The following is a 9,767-nucleotide window of genomic DNA, read 5'->3' as shown; positions in this document are numbered from 1 at the left end:
GACTTGGAGCCACGCACTGGAAGCAAAGCTGTGCCCAGCTGCGTTCCCGGGTGTGAGCGGGAACAGCGCTGTCCCACCGTATATTTTTCACTTTCTTTTGCTGACATCTACAAAACTGCTCCCAACTTTGGCGGTGGCCCTGGTTCTGTTCTGTACCAGTTTTACCCTGGTGCTGCTCCACTGAGGACCAGTTTTGAGCCTCAGCTTCCCCGGGGTGAGCAAGAGGGGGAATGGGCCTATGGTTTTATTTGTTGCTTACACCAAAAAGAATCATCTAATTAAAAATCACTGGAAGCCACATGCATTTGCAGAAATGGCTCCACTTCAGAGGAATCTCTCAAGGCAAATAAGTGAGTAATTTTTCAAGGGTTTAGACATTTATGAAAATAGCCTCTATAGTTACACTCGCAAGGATAAAATTACAAGTGTTTTCAATCCTCATACTTCGGGGCATAAGTTGATCCTCAGCTGGGGGCCAGGGAGGAATTTCCTCCCAGAGGATATTATTGTTCTGCAAGGTATCTCATGGGAGATTCACGTCTTCCTCCTGAGTATCTGGCATTAGCCACTGCAGGGGAAAAAAAACCCAACCAACCAAACAAAAAACACCCAGGGAGATACTGAAAAAAAAAAAAAAAAAAAAAAAGACACCGCTCAAAATAAGCCCGCGCTCTGGTCTCCTCTGCCAAGCCCTGTGTGTCATCTTTATATGCTCCTAACTGATCGGGCAGCCGCATTTACACTCACTTTACGAACCAGGCAGCCCCAGCGATGGCGAGAGAATATGTGGACCCGCACCCCAGCCGCTATCTCCCCTAGGATGCGATCTCGAGCGGGAAAAGGGCACAGGGGTGACAAGGTGACGCTAGGCGCTAAAGGCTGCACGAAGCCTGACCCCGCATGGCCCGCGGCTCCGCCAGCCCCGGGCCGGCGGCTGCGGCAGAGGGGCGAGCACATCAGCCCGGGGCCGGGGCCGGGGCCCGGGAGCGGGGCCGGGGGCGTCCCCCGTTGCACAAGCTGCCCCATCCGATGTTGTAAGGGACCCCGGGGATCCGGGAAGGGCGGCGGGGCGGCCGCGCTGCTGGCACGGCCCCGCTCCTTCTGGGAAGCGCCGTGACTCACCGCCCGCCCCGGGCCGGCGGCGCCGCCAGGGACAGGGCCGCGGCCCCTTCCCGGAGCCGCGCCCGCCCCGCCCCGCCCTGCCCCCGGGGACAGCCAATCACCGCCATGCTCATTTGCATACAGCGCCCGAGTGCTTCTGGGCCGGCAGCGGGGCCGGAACCCGCCCGCCCCCCTCCCGCCCCCGCAGCACCCCCGGCCGAGGCGCGGGGCGACTCCCCGGGGACCGAGGAAGCCGCAGGTCTGAAGGCAAAGCGCCCCTCGCCTTGACCTCAGGGCGAGAGAGCGATGGGAGCTTATATAGAGGGGAGGCTGGTCTTCCCAAGTTGCCCGGATGACCCTCAGTGGTCTGGGGTGCAGGCTTCAAACCTGTAGCTGTCTAGCGACAGAGTGGTTCAATTCCACCTTTCGGGCGAGGCGGGAGGCGACAAGGATCCTCCCCGAACTCTTATTTTTCACACCTTCACCCCCGCCCCAGGGGCAAAAGTAGACATCCTTTGCAGCGTTATCCCGACGTGTCGCGGTGCAGGGAGAGATTTTGCTCGTCCTCCTTCCACCTTACCCCACAGAGCACCTTCTTGGGGTGCAACGGCCAGGTACCCCACCTATCCATACGTCTTCACCAGGCTGGCAAACAAGCTGTTCTTTTTTTTTTTTTTTTTCCCCTTTCATTGTTTTTGGTCATCCCCTCAGAGCACAGCACTGGACTGACGAAATGGAGAGGCACCGGGCACAGCCGAAGCAAAGAAAATCTCCCAAGGGTGCCTGGGTGACAATTCAAATTTTAATTGGATTCTGCTAAACTGATCTTTGTTAAACAGTGTCACACATCTTACAAGAACAGAAAAGAAGTAAATAACAGAAGCCATTCTCTAGATCTGCTCCATATTGATGATAACCCATCTCCCACCCACGCTACAACAAAGATGCTTCACTTCAGCAGTAAGCACGGGTGCTAATAATGTCACCCAGCCCCACAAAAAATAAAGGTTAACATGAAGCTAAAAAACATATTCTTCAAGCAGAAGGCATTAAATTTGTGATATCCTACTGCAACGACTCCAGCAGATGATTTGTGGAGCCTCTAGTTAGGATGAGACCCCAACCACCCCCACCACAGGGGAGAGAGAGGATTTGGAGATTGCCTCGTCGCCTCCTCGTCCCACAGGCAAGAAGGGCGATTTTGCCTGGTGAATCCCCCAGAAGGAGAGAAGAAACGAGTGAAATATCAGGTCTCTGATGTTCCCGGGTGCTTTTTGGGGGTGGAGTGCTATCTGGAGTTAGGTAGGTAAGCACCCCTGAGGATCCAAGTCGGAATGACTGTGCTTCCTTTACACCAAGTGACTCACTGCGGCTGAAGGCCTGGGAGGAGAAGGGAAGGGCACTGAGGGCCCTCACACCACTGCTGCCGGCTGCTGCTGCTTCCAGCCTGCCCAGCGCCCCAGTCAGTCGGAGAGGAGCAGCCACGGTGCCAGCAAGACTCGCCGCTCCGGGAATACACTGACCCGTTATGGGAAATCTGGGGCGGGGGGGGGGGGGGGGGGAAAAACCCCGCTCCACAGCTCACACGGCACATGCCAACTTTTTTATGGCCTTGTAGGAGATGTGCGTGTGCTCTCCCCAGCGCAGCTGGGAGCGCTCAGAGTCCCAGATGGCTATCTGCTCTGTGCCGCTCCATCTACCAGCCTGCCTCCCCTGCCCATAATGAACTTTCTATGTGGAATTTTGCTGCGGCCTCAGAAATTGGTATCTGTGCTGCACTTTGGCTGGGGGCTTTTGTTTGCATCGGGGTGGGGGGGAGCATTGGAAAGGCCTTTGCCCAGTAGTGGGCAGCTGAGAACGTTAACGTTCGATGTCAGTTACCAAGTAGAACATAATACAGCCCTTTCATGTGGTGTTTATAACTGAACATGCTGTTTTGTGTCGGCCTGTTTTTTTTTTTTTCTTCCAAGAAGTAGTTTTGGATTAAATTATGACAATTACATTCTTATATTCACCCCCCCCACCAACCCCCACCCTTGCCCTGCATGCACACAAACACAAATGGGAATTATGTGCTCTGCGCGCGATTTGAACTATACAGCCTGGGATCTGTGCCTGGCATTGAGTTCACTTTTTTCCTCCAGAACAAAAAAGGCCACATCCACTCCGCACTCTTTCATCGCCTTAGGATAAAGTAGGATGGTCAGATTGCTGCTGTGGGTGATTTGTCCCTCAGGCAAGCTCATGGGGAAAACAGACTTTCAATCACGAGAGAGGAGGCCAGGGACCCCTGGCCAGGGAGGTTGTGGTAAGCAGCATGGGGGTTTAGTTTTGTGAAATCCTGTGTGAATCCCTACCCCGAGCTGCCTACATCCCCCCTGGGTGGCTCACGTACCTGGGCAGTGCATCATCTGGTCTGTAATGCAGGCACACAGCAGGAAGAGATCCCATCTTTCGGGGCTGTGCCCTCCAGGGCTGCACCTCTAGCACGTGGCTAAACCTAGGGAAACACGGGGTTTCATTAGGACAGAAGACACAACAAGGTTGCTCTTGCAGCCTTTATCTGACACAGTAGGTGGGACAAGGCGTTAGGAAACAAGACACCCTATATTTTGTTGCTATTATTTAAACACTAGCTGGAGGAGAACACTGGTTTGGAGGCCTGTGTAGATGGTCTGGCTGTAGGAGGGACATTTTGCACAATGCTATCCATGTCTTGCCCAAGTCAGCTTTGTTTGGCATCACGCATTAGTCGGGCAAAGCTTTCAGTGTTTGAACCTCAGCATCACTTTCTTCCCTGACAAAGGGCCAAACTGAGAGGAGCCAAAGGCTTCACCACTGGTTAGAAGGCAATCCAGGGGTTACTCAGAGACAAGACGCATGAGAGCCTGGCTCCTCAGCCGAACATAATCTGCCTCCTGTTGTTTTCCCCATGGAGTCACAGCACGGTGAGGAGGATGTGCTGGTGACAGATGGCTGACGCGACTTGCTAAGCGTACTGGTGACTGGGCTGTGACTCAGCAAGTATTTGGTTACAAGAGAGTGGGACCATGTGCTTTTGCACTGGTAACAGTGGCCCTATCTGGGCCTCCTGGAGAACTAGGCACGGGCTGTCATCCAAAGCCTGTGACCGCCATCCTCCCTGTGAGGAAAGCAGGCACGCGTGGCCTATTAGAGCAGAAAGTCAAGCTCCTAATTACTGTTTATATTGATAATGGATAATGTCTGAGTGTGTATAAATATATGATCTGCCAGTGGTGTTTAGATGTCCTACCGGCCTTCAGAAGGAAAGCATTGAACACCCTGGCCTAAAACTATGACCATCTTGCTTGGAGGGAGTAGGACTCAGAAAACTTCTTTTGCAGCTGAGTCACTAGAGGGGGACAAAGACCTAGTCTGGGTATGCATCCATCGACCAGCTCCCCCACTGCAGCTGTTGGAGACACTTTGGAGAGGCAGAAGCAAAGATGGCCCTTGTCTTCCTCAGATTTGAAGGTGCCCAAGTGCTGGGACAGCTTTCTGGAAGCTGAGCACACAGCTGGGGATCAGCAATGCGTTGGGGAAATGAAGCCTCTCCTTTTCCCCCAGAAGCAAGATGACACATGCATGTTCATGTGTAGTTTATGTTGGCTCTTCCAGCACTTCTCCTGATCTACGGGCAGTCTGTCCATAGCTGGTGGGGCCTTCAAAGGCTAAATTCTAGCCATCGCACAGCAGAAGACAGCATCACCTGGGCAGAGGAGTCAGATAATCATGTATGTTCACAGGCACATGCCATTTTTCTCCTTTCTTCTCTTTTATGAATGGGGGAGAGAATAATTCTCAGGTCTAGATAGGTGCAAGTTGTTATTGTTGTCTCTGTGAGTTAAAGATGTCATGGAAATATCGGAGTACTTGAACGTAAACAGAGCGTACCTGTATGCATCCCACATGAACACAGAGAGCCAAAGTGGCAGTGGCAAGCAGCAAGTCGGTGTTTGCAACCTACATATTGACCTGAAGTGCTTAAAAGCCACTACACATGCTCCCCTGGCAAAACATCGACTGGAATGACTCATGTGAATGGATCGTGGTACGCAGCCCTCAGCCCAGTCAGGCTGTGCACGGAACCAAGACACTCCCGTTTTCTCCCCTCCAGCATACTTCTCTGACCAAATCCAGGACTGAGCCATTTGGCTCTGACCGGAGCTGGTCAGAACATGTTTTTCTTTTTTCCTCTCCTTCACCCTTTGGAAAATGTTGACATTTCAGCAAAGGGCTGAAAACCCAAACCCTGAATATTTTCCATTGGAAAATGCTGGGGGAAAGGGAGGGAAATAATCCCCAAACTGCCAACAACCAAATCTCTTTTGTTTTTAAGGCTTTTGGGTTTATGAGAGGGGGGCACATTTGGAGGACAGTAAACACTTTCTATGAAAATATCTGTTCTCTCAAAACCCATTTTTTCACTAGAAAAGTTTTCCAACTGGCATTCTTTTCACTGGTGATGGTTTGGACATTCTCTAGATCTAATTATGGAATCGACCTGGAGAAAACTTAATTAATTTTATTGGAATTTAAGGCACAAATGACACTCCCACAGCACAACTGATACTCGCTTTGTCTTCTCAGTATCACGAGGATATATTGCAATATTCTCAATTTGTCAACAGTGCTGTTTACACAAACATCTCAAGCAAGTTTGGAACTCGGTCTCTGGAGACGCCATGCTCCCAGAGCTCCAGCTGACTTGCCCCAGACCTCAGAGCACATTCCTGAAGGGAATCTACCTTTCACAAGGTCACATCAAAGGCTGTAACGGAAGCAACATGTACTGAAAGGCATATTACTTGTAACTATCCCTTGAGTAATTGATAGCACAGAAACACTTACAAAGCATTTTGTTCTGATGTCTTTAGCTGATTTAAATTTCTGTCTGAATTGTAATGTAGACCTGAAACATCTGTTTCATCTCGTCTTTGCATATTTTTCTGCTTTCCTGTAAGTTAAAAATAAAAAAGGGACTTAGCATAACAGAACACACGTATTTGTAGGAGACGAATTATGCCCTAAAACTTTTACTAAATGTGGCTAATAGCAGGTTAGAGTTTAAAAAAGGAAATATCTTAAAATGGGCATACACTGGTCATAAATAAATCCAGGCTGCAAACTAGCAGAAGCTTTCAAAACAACAGCAGTGTGAAGTTCAGAATAACCTCCAAAGAGGAACAATGGGAATAAAAAACTTAACTGTTTGAAGACAGATCTTTATCAGTTGTGCAATATCATGACAGCAGAGGAGTAGATTCAATGATCCAGAGGTCTCTTCTAATATGTTGTGCCGTTTTTTTCCCATTTTGTTCCACACTGAAGTTGCCTAGGGACTCTTTAGATTCTCTCTGGTACGATTTAGCAATTGCACTGCTGCACTTCATTCTGATTTAGTACAGGTCTCTATCCCTTGTCACCCCCTGTTTTTTCTGAACTAGCCACCTGTGTTTGAATTGAGTCAGTGCCAAAGAAGGGGCATACTTGAATCTATCAAATCCCTATTTTTTATTTTCTTTGCAGTTTAGGAACATCTCGTTGTCATTGTTAAAGCTTATAAAGTAGTAAGTTTAAAAAGATAATGGTGCAAAATCTCAATTTTAATTTTAGAACTCACCTTTGTTCCTTGGGGACAACTAAATTGCATGTTGATGAAAGGACACTGAATGTCTCTGGTAACTTGGTGGCAAGAAATACAAAGCTCCTAAGCGCCTGCATTGGTGCTGTGTGTCATTTGTCATAATTTTTCATGATAAGTAAGCAATTTTTCACTTACAGAACTCTACTCTTGAGTTAATAAAGCCAAAAGATCGAGAGCTTTAGTCCCTCACCTTGGAAACACAACTGCATGCAAGAAGCCACAGCAGAAACCTGAAAATAGCCATCCAGAGATGCAGAGCAGTAACTAGCCATTGGAAACATGTACATACAGAGCTGAGATGTACCTGTGTGGTCTGCCAAAGTCTGAGCTGCCCTCGCTCCCATCAATACTAAAGGGGCAGATGCAGAAACAAGATGTGAAATGTAATGACTAGAAGATCAAATAGATTAAGCCAGGGCTTGTGACTGTTAAAATTCACGGAAACATGTTCTACAAATCCAGCTTTCCGAGAAAAATCAGATTCTAGATTCCTTCTGGTAATTTAAAGAGGCAACAATCTGTTCATGTGACCTTCAGATCAGGCTGGTACAGGGACTGAATCCTACGATAAAAATTCAAGAACAGCCCTTGTGGGCCAGAGCAGTGGTCCTCTCCACCCAGCACTCTGCTCCCAACGGGGGCAAAGTGAGAGACTATCCAGGGAGAGCACTCAGGCCTGGACATTTCCCTCTCCCTTGTGTTTCCTCAATATTCACCTTTGTTGGATCAGGATGTTACATTGTACATCTTGCCTGTTCCCTTTAGCCTCCATTTACCGACCTGCTGTCTGCAAATTTGTCTAATCCTGTTTTGAGCCTGCTGATGCTGTCTGCCTCTGCATCCCGCTGGGCCAGCAACTTCCAGAAGTTTTCTACCTTATGTGAATTAATTTCTTTAATACGTTCTAAACTCACCTCCTACTAGTTTCACGGAGTGCTCCCTGTTCTACTGTTGAGGGATTTGGCTACTAACGGCTCTGCATTCACCCCGAGTTTATGAACGCAGTCCTTAATCATCAGAAAAATAGCTAAGAATCGCAATACTGGGTTGCTCATCTCACTTCTGTCTCTGTTGCTTGCTGACCTGCCCAGAGTGGTTTCATGCCTGGAGCGCTCTGGCTGTTACCAAACTCAGAGGGCAGAGAAATGACAGCAAAACAAATGTAGTGCAACTTCCTTCCAGTGCCCTACTCCCTGCACATCTGCTTGTTGGTGACGCAAAGGGTCCGTTTTGTGGTTAAGAGCTGGACGCTGATGGCCTTGTCCTTCTCTTGGGGCTCTGCGGGTCCCTGCCCAGAAGAGGGCTGCAAAGCAGCAAGCAGCATTTCGGGGAGGGTAGGCTGGCAGCTCCGGCGGGGGTGTTGGGGGCATCTTCCAAAGTGGCTTTAATTAATGAGCACATGTGCAGCGAGGAGAGTTACAGCATCCCACTCAAATTGTTGACTTGGAGCCGCTTCTGGAGACAGCCGTATTCTGCTCATTAGGAAAGAGCTTTTTTGCAGTGCCCTTGGATTGGACGGCTCTTGGATTGCACCACGAGATCAAGTCCACGTACGGGCTGCCTGCCTTTCGGCTGCCAGCTCCAAGAGGGTTGTTTTTCTTGTCTTCTCATTCTCAAGGAGTGCTCAGCCAGATGGCCTGTTTTCGAATGCACTGTGCGTTGGTTGGATGTGTGTTTGGAGAGTCTGCCAGCTTCACGAGAAGGAAGAAAGAGCAAAAGAAAGGGAAAAAAGCGCCATTTGGTATCTATCTCTGGGACCCAGCCAGAGTTGAGGCTCTGTTTGAAGAAGGGGGGAATCTTAAGAAACTCTAGACAAAATTGAAAGCTGGAAAAACTTTCAAGCTTGACAGACTGGGAGACTGAAGTTCTGTACAACATCCATCCACTACCTGGCTCCCTTGCAAACGTGTAGCAGCCTCCCTCAAGAACAACAGTAAGAGCAAGCACAAGCACCAAGTGTCTGTCTCGCTGCCCTCCTGATGCACCTCAGCTATGGGCTGAGACGCAGAGAGGTGACCCAGCCAGCCTGCCCACTGAAGGTGGGTAATGATGCCTGTGGCTTCTGGGATTTTGCTCTCAGTTCACCAAAAATGGAAACTACAGCATGCAGCCTGGACACATCAGCCCAAGAAGAGGAGCCACAATGTAGTAATATGAAATAACCACCACTGCAGCCCGACCCTCGAAGAAGCTAGCCTTAATTTTACTACAGGCCAATGTCATTTTCTTGAACCCTCTAATGTCTGCTTCCCAGAAATACCTTCTGTTGATTTGGGGCAGCAAATAAATACAGGCCAAAACAGAGTAACGGCTTTTCCAACACTCATTGGCAAATAATTTGAACCTGACAAGAAAAATCTGTTGTTGAAGGGAAGGGGGAAGTTTTGAAGTTTCAGTGGATTGTGCTTGGTATTCTTCTCTTAACTAGATGTTGTGTTGTGGGAACAACACATTGTTCCAAGCAGCAGGAGGGGGTCTTGTTAAGCAGAGCCGGAGAAAGCCACGTTTGTAACCATCCCCTCTGGCTGACACACCACTGGTGTCTTACCAGCAGGCTTGTCTGCTTGCTTACTGAACCCATGGCACAAGGAAGATGGTTGCAGGAGCACGTGCATCTGTGCGGGTGGGTGTGGTAACTGCAAACCCCACATCTCTGCTGATTGCATCAAATTATTTTCACTGAAGTGATCAGAATTCGTGGGCCCAGGGTGGACAGCGTGACCATGGCAACACTGGCTGGGCTGTGGGTTGCAGACACTCTGCAGCCAGCCAGGGCAAAAGGGGCTCTTCTCACTCCTGCTGTGAGCCACACATATCTCAGGCAAAATCTGCTGCTCCCTACAGCAAGTCGTAAGCACCTGTGGCTTCCCAGGACTTCCTGACTGTCACAACGCCAGGCCCAAGAGGTACAGAACATGCACTGCACAGCATTTGCAGTCTCCAGCATGTAAAGAGCAGGACCCTTCCCTGAACTCAGGGAAACATCGTCAGCTCTTGG

General features: G+C 49.4%; 1 non-coding gene across 1 annotated transcript; it reads left to right on the top strand.

Annotated features, from left to right (window-relative positions):
- Positions 1 to 1,447: 1,447 nt before the first annotated feature.
- TRNASTOP-UCA lies at positions 1,448 to 1,534 on the top strand. Its single transcript has one exon. It is a non-coding gene; the product is annotated as a tRNA-Sec (tRNA).
- Positions 1,535 to 9,767: the final 8,233 nt, after the last annotated feature.

Source organism: Tyto alba, unplaced genomic scaffold, assembly GCF_018691265.1.
Source record: "Tyto alba isolate M040663 unplaced genomic scaffold, T.alba_DEE_v4.0 Super-Scaffold_16, whole genome shotgun sequence".
Taxonomy (NCBI): domain Eukaryota; kingdom Metazoa; phylum Chordata; class Aves; order Strigiformes; family Tytonidae; genus Tyto; species Tyto alba.
The sequence above is the reverse complement of the archived record's forward strand: the minus strand, read 5'-3'. Positions and strand labels throughout refer to the sequence as shown.